The sequence below is a fragment of the Antennarius striatus genome, chromosome 16 (genome assembly GCF_040054535.1).
Source record: "Antennarius striatus isolate MH-2024 chromosome 16, ASM4005453v1, whole genome shotgun sequence".
NCBI lineage: Eukaryota > Metazoa > Chordata > Actinopteri > Lophiiformes > Antennariidae > Antennarius > Antennarius striatus.
The window spans coordinates 5148469-5163151 of record NC_090791.1 but is presented as its reverse complement, the minus strand read 5'-3'; positions in this window follow the sequence as shown (position 1 = coordinate 5163151).

The window sequence follows — 14683 nt, the reverse complement described above, 5'->3', positions numbered from 1 at the left end:
GGTATTAACAATAATTGACGCAAAATGCCTGAGAGGTATGCCTTGATGCTTCTTATTGTTGACACCTAAACTATTGGATATATATGGAATAAAAACAGAGTAAACAACACAGAGTCCTGAGCTAATTACAGCTGGAACCATGTCGGCAAACAGTTACAGGGGCCAGCCCACAGCACGAGCGAACAAAGCAACTCCCCGAAGCCGTCACCCACAAAGCCTTTTCTTTTATTATTTATTCATAAAATTGTGTTTGCAAGACTGCATCTGTGTTTCAGTCTTCAGAGACGAATAAGAAGAGAGGGCTTCTCGTTTTTAATCCACTGTGGCTCCACTTCGCTGGCCTTCAATAAAGAGCAATAAATGCATGACACTGATGACGAAGGATTGTAATTCCATTTTTAATATGAATCAAGATGGTTTATGAAGAAGACTTTGAAGCTCATGGAGGTTTAAAAGCCTTTCTGTTTGACCATCTTGATTCCCGTGTCCATTTTTAGGCAAACTGACACCAAAAAGGAGGAAGAACTAATTTTGAGGAAGAAGTAATTTAATGCCTTAATTGAGAAGAGGAGAATAGAAATATCTAGAATATTTTAGAACAAATAGAGCTTAACTTTAAATCAGAGAGGCTTTAGGCAGAAGGGGTAAAAATAAAATTAAAAAGATGTTATTTATAATGTGCTTGTGAGGCCAAATAAGATGGAACAAAAGTATTCTGTGTCGGCCCTGCAGCAAAGCCATGCCAAGGTGTTCAGGTAGGTCCAGGACTAACAATGGCTGGTTATAGCTTCAGACAAGAGAATCTTATCCACACATTTTAGTAAAAACAACACAAAAATCCCTATCCTGCATGCCCATAAGGGTCCAAGAAAAGAGAACATGATGCAGGGGCTTCTGGGTTCCCATTCAGCAGAGGCAATGTGAACCCACCACCCCTGCTGGAGTCAATATTGCAAAGTCCCTTAAGTACCCTGCATGCTTGAAAATAGTTTTGTTTTATGTTATCTTTATTAACATGAACTGTGAAATAAAAACAGATTCAATTATTCAAGTTAATTGCGATAATTAATTTAAAGTAGTCAAGCATTTCCAATCTAAAATTGCAGTAGTTTTGCACTGAATAAATAGAAAGGCTGTTTAATAAAGATTTAACTGTTGTCCTCCACACACCTGCATTTTTATTTTTGTTTTGTTTGTTTTTTGTTTTTTTACGTATGTATTTCTTCAGTATTAATCAGAAGTCTCATTATACAAGCAATACAACATCCAGATGCAGGTGATGCCCTTTGAATTTGAATACAGCCCACTTCACAAAAACAATCAGCAGAGAATAATGTCAAATTATTACAAATGAAAGGTATAACCACTAAAAACTTCTTGCTCTCAAATTTCCTATGGGATCAATAAGGTATTTATTTATCTTACTTGCATCTTGCAGATGTTGTGGAGAAAGTCCAGAATCAATTCAGGATCACTGCTGTGTTTAATAAATATACCAGCCTGAGACGAGAACTGAATTGAGGACTACTGCTTTATTATTTGCTCCTACTGCAATATCTTATTTACTTGCTGCTAGTACATGTGAGAACTTTCCTCAGTGCTCGTGTCTATTAAGGGCAAGCTTTATTGATCCTCTGTGAATCTTTTGGCATTAAAAATTGGACCGGCCATATCGTGTCAGCTCATATAAGAAGCTTCAGCACTAATGAGCTGCTGCACCAACTGGCTGCTGCTTTTATTTATATATATATATATATATATATATATATATATATATATATATATATATATATATATATATAGTGTGTGTGTGTGTGTGTGTGTGTGTGTGTGTGTGTGTGTGCGTGCGTGCGTGCGTACGTGCATGTGTGTGTGTACACACACACACAATAAAACGCACTTGTTCACGTGATTCCTTCTGGCAGATACGCTGTGATTGGTTGGGCGCTTGATTGACAGGTAGTGGGTTGAGTTAATGCGTGACACCGTGAGGTTTTCAAGTGAGCTTATTCAAATATATAGGTTTGGAGATATTTGGTTGCATTAATTTTTCTTTAAGATGCACCAGTACTGAAAGTTTCAGATGGGTGTAATCTATATACTCTCCGAGCAAAAAGAACATTCTTCGTTCTTTCATTACACCCACACACAAATACACGCACACACACACACACACGGGTGAAACAGTTTGTCTGATTGAATCGTCCTGGTCACAGTATTTATCGGGAGCTTACGCCGTCAGTCATGTTTTGTGTGGCCTGAGGGAGGAGAGAGTTCTCCGAAGTGCAGCAGCTCAATAAATTTCACTGAAGAAATTAAGTTGCTGTCCTCAACTCTTTTACCCTCTATACCTTAACGTCTGACGCTGACACTGAGAGATATTAGGCAACAGAATTTACTGGCAATTTGAACATTCTGGGGCAGACTTTACTTTGTTGGTTACGTCCTGTAAGAGGACACATTGTCTTATTTGTTCGGGGGGTTACTCCACAAAAGCCAGGACGAGCTTTAAACCCTTTATTCGTTGGGTCACCTTAGCTTTGACTAACACGACTACGTTGTACAAACAGGACCTTTAGATCATCAGTAAATGCACCTCTCCAATGTTTTGCTAGATGTTATCATTTTAATGGGGCATTAGTTTTTTTAAACAGGATTTTATTCAATGAGAACATTATCATCTTGGTGTCCATCTCATTTACTCTCATTCGTGTCCATTTGGTCGACATTTTAACCTCTGACCTCTTGTAGACTGTACTATCTAGCTTCAGCAAACTTTACGTATATATTATCTACGATGAGGAGTGGCGCCTTAAGATATTTTTCAACATGTAGTATTTTTTGTTGTTTCCATGGAAACATGACATTTAAGTGACTGAAAATTTGTTATCCCCATAGCATAAACACATAACAATATCTGCTACTAAGGCCTCAACAAATGTAACTTTTTTTTTGTTGTTGTTGTTGATTGTGACTTACATTTTTCAAGTGTCCATTTTTTCTATTACATTTTCAGGTTTTTCTTTCACCTTGATCTTGGTGCGATATTTGGTGCCTCCCACCTTTGGCACTCTTTCCCTCTTTCTCCACACCTCTGCCCCGCCCACTCGTCTGGGATTGGCTACACCTGGCAGCACGGCTGACTTCCCACACACCTGATCTGCATTCAACAGTAAGGCCTCTGCAGCATTAAATTTCCTCAGTGATTGGTTTTCAGATGATTGCATCTCTTCAAATTGATCTCACATGTCGATATCTTTTCTTTTTTTTTATATGTCCTGAGCCGATGCATTTGTTCTGCACTTTTTGCAGGGACATGGTGAAGGGGGGGTGCATGTCATCAGATGACTTGCTTCTTTTTAAATCCTCTGTCTTATGAGTTCTGCTGGCTGTTCTGTGACCTGGATGACTCTGAATTCCCATGGGCATATTTCTTCACTATTGTTCTCTTGTTTGAATGTAAATCAAAATTTAAAAAAAATTAAAAAAAAGTAAGACACTTAATTCAGATTATCTGCTTGGAAATTACTGCAATGGCGACACTTTTTTTTTTTCCTCAGTGCATGGGTTTCGAAAGAATCTTAATGTGGACATTAACATTTGAACCACCTAACAATTCTGTGCATAATGAACTCATCAGTACGTTAGACCCCTCTGACAAGGCTGTGCTTGTGTTATTTATATCAGCTGTTGAGCTTATTTAGTTATGCAGGAATAGCAAGATTTCTGAAAGAGCTGGTTAGAGCTGGTTATTCCTCCTGCTTCGAAACATCGCTCTATATGAATTTCAGACAAATGTATATTGTGTGTGTGTGTGTGTGTGTTTTCTAATTTAACCTATTTTTATTTGTTCAGATTTGCTAACAGCACCCGATAAGTGGATTTAATTGCAACTGTATAAATGTCTTTGATAATTACATTAATCATAACTTATCTACTGATGACATGATGATGATTGGAGTCACATTTTTTAGTTGAACAATTTTACCCATTAGCACGCCAAACTGCGTTAGGTTCAGGTCAAACAGCGAGGGGTGGGACTAAAAAGAGGAACTGAAAATGAAGGGTTACGTTATGCTTCTATGAAATTTAGTAGCAGAGATGCTAACCACCACAGCAGTGGTGCAAAACAGATTTTAAAGATGGATTTTAAAATTATGAACAACTCCTTTGAAATAATTATGTTGCTACGGTAATAGGAGTTGCATTAACTAGGCGATATAGTGCTCACTAGCTCAGTTTGATTTCTGTTCTAAAAGTAAATCAATTCAAGGATTAAGGGAAACGTTTTTTGAACTGAATACATTATTTTACTTAAAATGTATTAAGTTTGAAGTCACAATAATTGTCGACTGGAAATAACGGCTCCATCAGTCTTCTTTTTAATAATCCCAGTTTTATTAGAATTCTCATTTCTGCAGCACCATTTTACTTTTCCCAGATCGTCCCATTAACTATTGATCCTGATAAGTGACTGCAATTCAGACACATTTACTAATGACACAAGAAATACTCTTAACCGGCAAATAAAAATCCTCTCCGCGGTTTGGGTTCTGCTGCAGCTGATCGTTACCGTCAGAGGTTTAGTCCTTAACACAATGCATGATGATGATTGTAAAAGTTGGAGCGTGGCTGTGGGTATCTACACCAAGATGGACAGTCAAATCGAACAACCATCCAGCGCTACGGCAGCTCTTATTCTTAAATGAAGCGGAGCTCTAGTGGCTGCAGGGTCCATGTGATGCAGACGCAGCCATGCAGCGCTTCACTTGACTTGACATCAGTTCATTCTCAACTGTACCCGAGGCATTCCAGCTGATAGATAGGCTTGAATTATTCTGCTCTTTTATTCACTACTAAAACATTTAACCCTTGACTGTTGTGATATGAAATGACATTGTAAATTTTATTCAGTTGAATGACAGTTACGATGGCAGGGTGATTAGAAAAAGAATCGATTCTGAAAACAAATAATGAGCACTACCAAGAAAAAACCAATTAGCAACAGCTACGTTAAATTTCGTCAATGTTTTAGTAAATGCTTATGTGCTGTTTTGTCAGGCATAACACGTAAAGATCGATGTGAAGTCTGAAACTACAATAAGCAGTCTTAGCTGAGCATTGAAGCAGGAAAATGGAAATCAACCTAGTTTTCCTAACCAATTTTTTTAAGCAACAGGAGTTAAAGTGGGCCTCTTACTTTCCCATTTAGTAACTTTAAGCTACTTAAGTTTGTATGAACAACAAACATTCATTCTGTCTTGAAATCATGGATGTATTTTTCTGTGTATTGCCTACCATCACATTTGACAGTTTCTTTTCCATAAGCCATTGTGACTCCAGTTTACACGGACGTTAAACCACACCTCGGCAATCGTTGTTGAGGGATTGTTGTATTCAAATCAAGGGTCAGAGGACATGGTTGAGACATTGAGACATAGCTGATGTAGTGCAAAGAGGCTAAAATGCAAAATCAATAATCTAGTCATCCAAGAATCGTGTAGTCTCATCACTTTACCGACAGAACAGCCTGTCATTGTGTCATAGTGCTGGAAACAAATATCAATTCATTAACTTCATCTGGACTGCTTGTTGTTGTTGCTACGCCAGAAGAAAAAGACATTAAAGTTAATCAGAAATAAAATAAAAACAACACGTACAAAAGCTTTTTCCCACATTCAAGCCGTTTCTATACTACTGTGCTACTAGTTTTCCCCCAAAAGACAGTCCTCCCCTACAATTCCTGTAATTTTTTTGTCAGTGGTCTTTTTTTCTTCTTCTTTTTTTTTTTTTTTTTTACATCTGTCGAAAATACAAAATTGCACCACATAGCAGATTTACAACTTTGACAGGAGCTCAAATTCAGTTTCACCTCAGCCCATACTGTCTCCTCCAGGTTTGTCTGCTCTATAATAAGAGCAGCCATGCTCACTCCGAGTACAATGACCTACGCCAAGACTCGCTTGCAAAATAAATGAACTTTGCTCATCTATCAAATGGAGTTAAGCATGAATTCCCATCAGAATGGTAATAATTTAGCCACATGCACGATGTGCGCCTGTCGAGCATGTGCAACAAGGGCTTTGTGAGCCGGTTTTCAATTCCTCGATGTATTTCTACAGGTTTTCTACATTTCAATAAGAATGCAGGAGAGTGTATGCAGTTGTTCTGGGTTTTATCTGATTTTAGTGAAAGAGCATTTCTTTTCAATTGCAGCTTGTTCTGCAGGGGATGTGATATCCATCCTGATATATGTTGTCTGGAGGGGGGGAGGCAGCACAGGCCTGAGGCTCCACAGGAGGAAGTGCTCTATAGGGATGGGACAGATGAGAGGGCAAACAGAGCATTATATGGGTGTTCTGCTGTTTTCACTGGCCAAATGGGGAGCAATACCAACAGTGTAGTCATTCTGGGACTTTCAGCACAAAGTTGTACCATGATTATCATTCTGAATAGAAAATATGGCAAACGAATTCTCCAGAAAATGAGAAATCAACTTAAAAAGAAACGCCATCTGGTCTTGGCAGCTTATTTAGTCCTTGCGACTCTGCACACCCTGGACAAGTGTGTGAGTTTCTTGTTGGAAAGAAAAGCTGTCCTTTCCAGTTTCAAAGAGAGAGAAAGACAGAATGCAGAGACAGAGAAAAGTTGTCTTCCTCTAAAAGCCTTTACCCACCGGCGCTGCACAGGTGACTGAAAATAAGAGATACTCTTCGCTCTCTGTGTGCTCGGCACTGTTGACTCTGCTGTGCACCGGTGGTTCATGAAAATCGCTCTCCAAGTTCATGAATTATTCTTCTATATTTCTACATGTAACTGATGTCTTGTTACACAGCTGATCCGTGGCTAATCTGATAGAGATTTAGAGTTGTAAACACCAGATATGACATGGTATTGTGTTTAAAATGCTCCCATTTGATGCATGAGTTCTGCAAAAGCAACAACAGAAACGGCTGTCCATGGACTAAATATTGTATAGTAAGACATATTTGTGGAGGTCGGTCAAATGCAAGGACAGCATCAAAACAAGTCACGCAGATAACATTGACACAATACAACATGTGACAGACAGAAAGAGCTGACGTGTTAGAGCTCATAGTATGGAGGAGAACACACTGATCATGTCAATGTTTGTTTGATTAAAGTGTTCCAATAATTTTAAGAATGAAAAACAATCCCCTAAATTTGAGTAGGGCTGTGCGAATATACATTAAAAGCATGTTTCTTTGTTTTCAGACATGCATTGGTTCCAGCATTGTGGTAAACGTGTTGTGTTACGTCTCAGTAAACAGCACAGATGGCATATTATGAAGAAGAAAAACAAGACTAACCCAAATCGTCTTATTGCACACGGGTGAAAAGACAGCCATACCAAATTTACTGTATATAATAACTGGCACAGTCTCTCTATTGTATAAGGATCTTTTGTTTATCTTCAGCTCTCCCACTTACAATTGGTGTGATACTGGAGGCCAACAAAGAACAACTATCCTTGGCGTTGGAGGCAGGCACAGCTGAACTGGAAACCATGGAAACACAGTGCTTGTCTCTCTAATCTCTTGGCCCTGCCAGAGAGTAGACAAATACCTGCACAGGGCCCAGCCTATTCAACACCTGCATAAAAGAAAACCTTTCCAATCTGCACAATATGAAAAAACACACCGGGGAGGAACAGTTCTGACGGCCCGTTTCGCTACAGTATCTCCATATCTCACACCACCATAGACAAACAGGCTTGGCTGTTCTCTCCATCCTCTGTCCGCCTGTTTTCACAAAGCATTTGCAATGTGGAGACACCAGATTTCTTTCCTCCAGTCCAATGCAATAAGCATTTATGATAGTGACTCCAGCTGCTGACACACGTTGAATTTTTTTCTAACCATCATCCACCTAGCACACAAAAATGTTGCAATAAGCTCCCTTCTAAATATAAATCATACTGCATTTAGCAATAAACAGTTTCATTTGTTTTATGTATTTGGTTTGCATTTTGTTATTTTCCCTTTGTGTTTGTGAATTTTTAGTTATATTTTTTAGCTTAATGTTATGGTTGATGTATTTATATAGTATTTACACCTGTTGGCTTACATATGGGGCCTAATATGAGTGCATGCTTTAAATATATTTAAACAGATTTTAAAAAAAATTATAACCTAGGGCATAGATCAGGGAACATAATGCAGTAACAAAGATGATTACTAAAGAGATTTATTTACAAGTCATCTATTTGTAAATCATTTTAAATCAATTGAATCATGTAAAGAAAATGAACAGAATTATTCATAGTGTAGTTCCCACAGGAAGGACACAAGAGCTGAACTTGTACGCATAAAACCATCAGAAACGGTACTATTGCATTGCCTGTAATTGCTGTAACGTAGTGCCCGCTTATGTTAGAAATAATTCAATGATCATGAGTAAAGCAGCTGTAGATTTTTAATACATATTCTCCGAGACTATGAAGTCTTTTCAGACATTTTTATGTAGAGCAGCCTTCTACTCTGACGTTTTGACAGCAGCAAACTCATCTGAAAAAAGAAGGAAACTCATCTGAACTCTCCGAGTGAGAAAGCTATGTACGCACTGTAATTGTGTTTCATCATGCGCTTCTGTATGTGATGACTATCCATAAGAAAATTACGAAAGCTTCCCAAGAGAAACAACTAAACAAAACAGAAAGGTGATGGCCTTGAAATACCAGAAGAACCCAAGAGAAACTGGAATCCTGGCAAATCTGGGCAAACAATGAGCAGGTGCTGTAAAGAAAATGCTGCTGATGTTCAATGACAGTCCTTTTATGTTAGTAAATACATGCAAAAATACAATGGTGGGCCAGTTCCATTGTCATTACATTGTCAACAGGACTCATTTACTCACCCATCCATGTTTTAGTAGCAGTGGAATTACCATATGTTCACTCGGAGGTTAAAAAAAAACAAAAAAAACTTTAAATTTCAGTTGTGAACCTGCCTGACAGAAGCATAAAATTATGACAAAATGAGTTTAATCAAATGGTCTTGCTTCCATCTAATGAGTCACTGATGGTTTGAGAGTTTTATCCCATCCAGTTTGTCCAGTCAACTCTTTAATTTTGTGTTGTGATCATTGACCTCAAAACTTATGGTAATATCAAAAACTAAAGGCTTCTCCTCTTGGTTCTTATCTTCTCTCAGTGTCCTTGAACTGCTTTATTTCAAGTCTATTATCCAGGGTGGGTAGTGGATAATGTGATGGACTGTGTAATTACAACTGTGTTAAATAATTACTGCAAAATGGAACTGTTAACAAAATCTAATTAAAATTCCAGTACGAAAAGTGTGTGATTGTCTTACATGACCCTTGCGGTGTCATGGCGACCCTTTGTGTCTCCAGACCAACCAGGCATAGAAGACAAGTTTTAGAGCCGAGGACGGAACAATTTGGAGTGGGATCATAATTTATAATTTAAAAGGGCTTGGTAAAAATGTGTTAGACAGAAAACAGCCTATTGTTCCCTGTGTTTGTATTCAGTCTGTCGATGTCTAACAAGCATTCACATCAGCCCTGTGACTAATAAGTATTTTCTACAAAATGAGTCCACCTTTAACCTTTAAAATCATGACGACGAAGAAAACACTGACAGGAAACCGAGTCATCAGCATACGAAATAGCAAAAAAATAATTTCCGAAAGATAATTACACTGTCTGGAATAAAGCAGCCGGTTTATTCAAAAACAGCAAGGACATACAAATTTCACACTCGGATGAACCGATTCATTACTCATTCTTTGTGAATGTATCACATGTAGCATTGTGTTTGAAATATTAACGCTCACAAACATCCCATTTATTAGCAAATCGGTGTTGTTTATACCAGAATGCAGAGGATCGGAGGAAAGATTATTGCTTGTGATGAATAGAATATGGTAGACATGGACCAATGAGAAAACGGTAGATGGATGGAAGGAGGAGCTTCTCTAGTTTGACCTGATAACATACGTATATAGCATAGAGTAGTGGGCGGGTCTTCAGCTACATGGCATCAAATTTTAACAACTTTCTTTATTCGGACGGCTTATATTTTAGCATGAAATTTTTTAATGATCATATCAGTGATATAATCTCCAAGGCAAATTTGATTAAGACAATCGCTTTTAATTAACTTTTCACGTGCTGTTCAGTCACATTAAGGTTACTGGGAGCATTGAAATGAATTCAATTTCCGGGTGTTTCTTGTGCTCAGTTCACACCAAACGTCATGCAAATTATTTTTGCGTGATTCCATAAAAAGCCAAGAGGAATGAACCCACAAGAAGAGACAAACTTGTGTAGGTACAACATGACAAAAGTGAAACGACACAAAACAGACAAACAGGTACTTGAAATAGGAAAGAAACAAGAGGTAAATAGATCACAGAAATTCGTGGGAAATAAACAAAAGGCCTCGGATTAAGGATTGTGATTCCTGATCACATTTTGTTGAGATGTAAATCAACTACCTTTAATTTAGATGGATGAGAATCTTGTTCTGGTTCTGTTTCCCCGTGCGTAAGGCTGCTGGGTTGCAGGATGTTTTGAAACTCACTCCTCTCCCCTCCCCACATGCATCATCTCATGAGTAAAAAGCAACCTAAGAACTTCAACATTCCAACACTGACAGACTGTTTCAGATGCATGTTAAGAGGACTTGGTTCCTTCTCTCCCGCCTGACTCGGATGATGTGAATAAAACAGAAGGTGATGTCTGATGCTCTTCCTTTCCTGCCCTCTCATCTTTATGTTTTCTCTGCCATACCTCCAGCTCGCTGTGTCTTCATCACACCAGGTGTATGAGAATGCCAGAACCTCAGTGAAGTGTTGTTTGGAATGGCAGCCAGCTCATATCTCCATGTGATGCTGGGAAAGGGGAATACAACAGATTCCATGCGGTAACACGCCAGACTACATGTTGTGTAACGACCCTGGTCCCCGGTGGGGCTCGTCATCGACGTGTATTGTTTACTCTTGTTACCTATACAGTGTAATTTTCTCCTCTCGTTGTCATTATTATCGTCTAATTTCCATTATTATCCTCCAACACTTGTTCCGTAACTACGCCAGGTGCACGGGGGTGTACAGCTGGGGTACCATTCTGCCCCTACCACTGAGCCGTGGTGCCATTCTCTGCATGTGTCCCCTCCTGTACATGAGAGAAAGCAGCATAAAGCTAAGTCACTTTTCTCCTTATTATTCTTTCTTAGATTCTATATATGAGTGAACAGTGGCTACCGACGCATCATCAAGAAGAGGAGTACTCCCTAGGAGGGATATCAGCCACACGGTTTCTATTAACCACCTGGAAATGTGTTTAATGACTCTGATACTGGGAGCTAAAGTAAAACCCTACTAACTAGTGGAAACTACTCTTCATATACCTTCAGTTTACGTCTCTATGATACGCTCAGGTTGAAGGTTCAACCATGCCAATCTATGGCTGCCCTCTGCTCATTTTGGTGGCCTCTCCCCTGGCTGGTCAATGTAAAGCAATGCATTGGGAGCGTTATCAATAGGGATGTCCCAGTCAGAGTTTCTGGACCCAGATTATCGTAATCAGGGTGAAAAAGTCTTGATGTGTATCAGACACTTCCGGATAACAGCTGTAGACTCTTCAATCTGGCCTGTGGCATTTCTAACCAAGTTAGGTTACAGTCGGTGCCAAAGATGAGAAGCTATTTTGCACACTGCTCCAGGGTAATACTGAGAGGTAACATAACCGATTTCTTACCATCTGAGTTTAGTGAATCCAACCAAACAGTCCATCATCACCAAGAATGGAAATATTTGCACATTCACACACTGTAAATTTCCTTCCTATATGAACTAGAAATGTTCACCGTTTAGAGCACAGCGGTCACTAATGAGAGCTTTGCCCTGCAATGCCAGCTGACAGGGGTGACAAAACACAGATCAGTAAATAAAGGATGAGATTTTAAGCTGCTTTATTTTAGCCTGTACTGAACCACTAAACGCAAAACCCTCAGCATTCAACCCTTGGCATTGAATTTGACTGTTTCTATAAGTCATTGCTTTGACAGTGTAACTGAAACCGGTTTTGTCTTCCTACCTGTTTCTCCCTGTCTCCAAAGGAAAACCGCCAGCGTCTTGTGTGTCCGTAGATCCGGCCAAACCAACAGCAGCACTTACCATCTGCTGCCAGGCAACCTGCTTCTGAACATCTTTAACGGTGACTCACAGTCTGAGGTTGCCTCCCTGTAGTCTTGAAGCTCACCTCAAGAAACTTCCTGAAAACATTAGTTACCAGACGGGTCACTTTGACCAGTCTCAGAATAAAACCCTGTGTGACATTCTGCCTTTCACCCTAATATCCTAACTTTCTGACTTCTATGGAGAATATCAGAACTAAATTCAGTTGATTTATAACTTAGTGAGGGAAAAGGACATCTGCACAGCAGCATTATTAGGTTCTGACTCTACCCCTACTGTGCTTTTGGGACACTGATCATTTACAATGTTTTCCTTCCCATCTTGGCACTAGCAAAGTCAAATGAATGTGACAAATGACTTGGTAACACAGGGTACATATACTGACCATGGGCATAGCATGCCAGGAAAGGCAGGATGAATAAATGGATGGATCGTCTGTGATTTAGCTCGCTGTGTCTTGATCTCAGCAGCGACGACAGCCGGCGGAAGCGTGACGGCTTTTTGTTTGCCAGCGTGGTCACAGAATGGTTTAAAAGGGATGCACATACACCCCGGATGGAATGAATAAAATAATTTGTTTAGTGTGTGCTGCCAGGATATTTGACTTGCTTGGTTACGTTTAGCCCATAGCCTCATCATAATGAAACAGCAAGCAGTCAGAGTTGCCGAATGGGAGAGAAAAGCAAGCCTGAGGTACTGTGAAATGATGCTCCTCGTTCACACACCCTCATTTTTCTTCCTGTCAATACAGTTCCCTGTGACAAATATTGGTGACATGCACGCCTGATGACAACCTATAATTAAGCTATTGACGAATGTCACCAGATAAATAAAAAATGTTTTATACATCTGTCATTTATAGATTCAATGATACATAAATTGCAAAGTTATATTTTTAATTAGACACCAGTCATTAGATAATCGCTTTTTTGCCTGTTCACATTCTGTCTCATCACCTTCCAGTGGCACTTTAGTTAAGGATGCTCAAATCCAGTTAAGTCAACGACCTGTGAAATTCTTAGAGGATGATGTAGTTCTTAAAGTACATCGTATAATGTCTTCTTAATGTCAGCTTTATTCCAGCATTGCATAAATCGTGTTACGCTGACATTTTGCGTCGTGCGGAGAATATTAATTCAACTCTCAGTTTGTAACAAAACATTGTTAGACAGGAGAGCTGCACCAGAGTCACACAGATGCTTGCTGGTTATTTAAAGGTTGACAGAATGGCTTCGAAAGGCTTTTGAATGCTCATTTTAATGACTCTAATTTCCTTGACTCTTAAATCTTAAATGCTATTGGCATTTTTTTCAGACTGAAACAGAAAACAGGGAGAACTGATTCTGCTTTCAACACTTTCCCTTTTCTGTAGACTAATTTATTCCGGTGAAGACACTGAGCAGACCAACGGTGCCTCAGGGATCTATCTTTGGCACAGTTGTCTTATCTCCGTATGAGCCCTAATTAGCCAAAAATACACATCACTATCTCACCATAAAATCCAGCGACTAAAAGACTGCACCTCTCTAAACATTGTAAATAAATTGCGAGTAAATTGAAAGCAGTTACTAAATGTCTTGCTCTCAACACTGGATGAGAAACGGATGAAGATGATTTGGACCACGATTAAACTTTAATGATGCACGTACCACAAATAGAATTTGACAAACAACGGCAACTTCAAGGTTCACACAAAATATTTCTGACCTTAGACTCCCCCATTGTGTGTAGCTCTCGCCAACATTGCTGACCTTGTATCTACATCAGAGCCACAGGGAAACACTCGTCTGGTCCAAAGTCAAAGCCGAGAACTTGTTGGCGCCCTACGCCATTATGACAGACAGGTTCAGAAATGATCTGCCAAGCAGACTCAGACATTTTAGGTTTATTGCCTGGTTACATGTCTTAATTCTCCATTTTTTTGCACCATACATTCACTACTTATCTACACTAGGACCTATTCAAACTTTTGTACCTTCGTCAACAAAATTGTCACTGTAAATTCACATCAAAGTGAAAAAAAAAAATTTCTTGAGTGGGACAAGTATCAATTATTGCATCATCGCACCTGGACACATATTGTTAATGCTGTTTCTGTGACAATGTTTTTATTCTTGGATCTGCATTAGTCATACTTAAACAACATGACAAAATTACATTTATTGCAATCAGATTCCACTCTATTTTTAGTCTAGATATCACTTTCTTTTCTAAAGATGCATGACCTCCCCCAAAATAATCTGAATCTGCATTATCTCAGCCAAATATTCTTTGTACATGCATCTGGCAGTTTCTTTGTCTCCACATGACAAAAGTGTATTTAGATGCCCTAATCATAATGAGCTGTCCATTTACTAATGATAATTGATACTTGCATATCAATATTAGCAACAAACCGAACATTTAGGAGAAGAACGTTCATGTGTATTTTGACCCAGACATCATAAAATCAAATTATTATGTTAATATTTTCACCACGTCAAATTAGGGGGGAATGGGGA